The sequence below is a fragment of the Triticum dicoccoides genome, chromosome 7A, assembly GCF_002162155.2.
Source record: "Triticum dicoccoides isolate Atlit2015 ecotype Zavitan chromosome 7A, WEW_v2.0, whole genome shotgun sequence".
In the NCBI taxonomy this organism is placed as follows: Eukaryota; Viridiplantae; Streptophyta; class Magnoliopsida; order Poales; family Poaceae; genus Triticum; species Triticum dicoccoides.
In genome coordinates, this window is record NC_041392.1 from 212,784,939 (window position 1) to 212,788,160 (window position 3,222).

Below are 3,222 nucleotides of genomic sequence, written 5' to 3' on the forward strand. Positions count from 1 at the left end.
ACTAGCAACGCTATAAGAGGGGTTGAGCAAAGCGGTAACATAGCCAAACAACGGTTTGCTAGGAAAGGTGGGTTAGAGGCTAACATGGCAAAATGGGAGGCATGATAAAGCAAGTGGTAGGTGTCGCGTCATAGCAATAGATCGAGCAACTAGCAAGCAAAGATAGAAGTGATTTCGAGGGTATGGTCATCTTGCCTGAGATCCCGCAAGGAAGAAGAACGAGTCCATGAAGAAGACAAACGGACGTAGACGAACGGATCCTCACAAACGCGACGTTATCGGAACTAACCCGAAGAGGCAACACCGGAAAGAAGCAAACAACATAGTAAAACAACCATCACATAAACATGGCATGATGCACAACCAAGTATGATGCATGTCCGGATTAATGAAGCATGGCATGGCAAAGTGCACAAGCAATCCTACAAATTAAGTGGAGCTTAATATGCAACTCCGTTGCATATTGACGAAACACCATGTGACTTATTTAGTTCTCTCTTGTTTATGTACTCAACAATATTAAATGTTGATTAACATGGCAAGAGGTGAAGCAAAAGAAAACTACCTATTTAGGCAAGTTTAAATGAGGCTGGAACAACAAACAACAAGTCCGGAAACTCCTCATATGCATATATTAGGGTTAGTACTGTTCTGCCCTAAACACAATTTTAGAGTTATTAAACATGCAAAGTAATGACACCATGTCAAACTAGGCATTTTTATACCCCATTTACATATAAAGTTTATTAAATTTGGAGCTACGGTTATTTAGTTATGAAATAAAACATTTTAACATGGCAATTAAGCAAAATTAAGCAAACAACAAGTTTAAACATTTTAAACATAGATGAAAGTTGCAAATTATGAAACTGGACGAAATTCTAGTCATGTTTCATATATGACTTATTCTAATATGATGCACGGTTGGTGAGTTATAATATGCATGATGTCTAGGGGGCTTTCTGTAAAATTATTAAAACCCTGGAAATTGGTAAAATCACTGGACTGAAAAAAAACGTACGCGGGCCGAACAGAGATGGGTTGGGCTGTGCTCACATTGGGCCAACAGGCCTTTGACCCGTGGAGGGTTAGCAGGCCTTGACTGAAACTGGCGCGGCTGGCCTAGGCGCTGCCCTCGTGCAGTCAATGCACGCACGCTAGTTAGGAGGAAGCAGGGGAGGTCGACGCTGGCGCGGGAAGCGGCGGGTCAGCGAGGAGGTCCCGGAGATGGTCATCGGCGGCGACTGGCGCGGGCAAGCGGGGCGAGGCAGGGGGCTTTGGCGCTCTGGTTTGCTGAAGACGACGAGGAAGCCGAGCCCGGCGTGGAGCAGGTGACTTAGCACGGCGGCGGCTAGCCTGGGGTTCCCGGCAACGACGAGGCCGGTTGAGGCGTGAAGGCGAGGCCAAGGTTGCAAGGGCGGCAAGGCAATCCCTAGCTTGAGGCGCCCATGGCTGCAGGTGTTGGACTCGTCCATGGAGGCAGGGGAGGCCGCAGTGGAGGTCGAGGAGCCGCGACCTGCGGGACTCCAACTCCGGCGAGTGGAGCGGCCTGCGGGGTCCTGGACGGCAACACGCTAGAGGCAGGGGACATCCAATCTAGCCGGAGGCGGGGCGTGGAACGAGGTAGCGGTGAAGCTTCAGGTTCGGGCAGCCATGGTGGTGTTGTCTGAAGAAAAAGACAGAGCATTCAGAGGGGGAAAACAGGGAAAGGAAGAAGAGAGAGAGACGGAGATGGCAGGGCACGGTGACCTGCGGAACGACTAGGGCGACGGCCTGATGCTGCTGCTGGTGGCGCTCGAGACGAAGCTAGAACGGGCGGCGGCCATGGTGTTCCTGTGCACGGGGAAGATGTGAGACAGATAAGAGAAAGAGAGGGGAGTTAGAGGAAAAGGAAGGGAAGAAAAGGAGCAGGGGCGGCGAGCAGTTCCTGTTGGTGCTCGGCGTCAAGGTGCGTCGGGGCGGTGCTGCTGGTCCGGCGGCTGGACTCCGCGAGAAGAGGTGGTCCTGGATGAGGAGGAGGATTGCACGATCGGGAGCACCTCTCCTGATCGAGCTCGTGGATGAGGGGGTCGAGCGCTCGGGCTCTAGATCGAGAGGAGGAGGGGCTCGCTGGTTGGGTTAGTGGTGAAAATGAGGAGGAGATGGATTTGATTTGGTTCAAGCGATGGGGATCCCGAGGTGTGGAAGATGAGTGCGGCGGCGGCAGGGATAACTCCCTAGAAATTAGGGTTGCTGGTTTATATAGTGAGTTGGTTAGGATAGGGGCTATCTCGTCCCTCCGATCAAAATCAGACGGTCAGGAAAAATAGGCTAGGGAGTCCAAATAAGAAAACGGTGATGTTTTGCAGATGTTTGGGGATGATCCGCGCCCAACGGTGATGACTATCCGGGTCGGGTTCGGGACAATTTTCGGACGCGCGCGAGGAGGGCCGCGGGCTAACGAGAGAGGTTAGGTTGGGCCTGGCGGTAAGTAGTGGATTGTGTAGAGGGTCTAGGGAGGAAAGAGAGGAAAAGCCCGGCAACAGTTTTCGGAGACCAAAAACATCCGACGATAGACCGGCTATATTGCCGCTATAAATATCCGTTGGGGCAACAAATAGACTCCGATTGCGATGAAACTTGGCAGGCGGTCTACCTACACTATAACAAGACCGCACGCCAACTCTCATCCCATTCCAAGAACATTCTCCGGCCACTTATAAAATACTATTTCGGACATGCCGCGGGCGCGTGCGAGTGTGGTTGGGCTCAGAACGGACAACGGACGAAACTGGGGGAACCCGGATGGATGCAAGTTTTGAAAACATTATGATGCAATGCACATGATGACATGGCAAGATGCAACACTCAAGCGAATGACACGGTAACAAATAGCGAATAACTGGAAGACAGCTGGCGCATTGGTCTCGGGGCGTTACAGTGTCCCTCCAGGTGCTCTGCCCGCGTCCCTCCACGCGCGCTGCCAGTGTTTGGGGCCGGCGCACGATCACGCACATTCGTGGCATGCGGTTGCACCGGGCACGGCACGACAATGCAGTTACCCGGTGCAAAAACTGTCATGCGGACGCACAGAGAATCCAGGCTGCCCGGCCCCCATTTATTCCTGCGGCCATTTACCTTCATCTCTCGCGTCACACGACACAATAAGCACACCGACGACAACACATACAGAGAGGACATCCAGCAGTTCCAATGGCGATCCTCGTGGGTCCAATAGCGATC

General features: G+C 52.2%; 1 long non-coding RNA gene across 1 annotated transcript; it reads right to left on the bottom strand.

Annotated features, from left to right (window-relative positions):
• Positions 1-235: 235 nt before the first annotated feature.
• Positions 236-2,197, bottom strand: LOC119332359. Its single transcript, XR_005160918.1, has 3 exons — positions 1,750-2,197; positions 1,057-1,666; positions 236-284 (listed from the first exon to the last, which is right to left on the bottom strand). It is a non-coding gene; the product is annotated as an uncharacterized LOC119332359 (long non-coding RNA).
• Between the last annotated feature and the right edge of the window lie 1,025 nt (positions 2,198-3,222).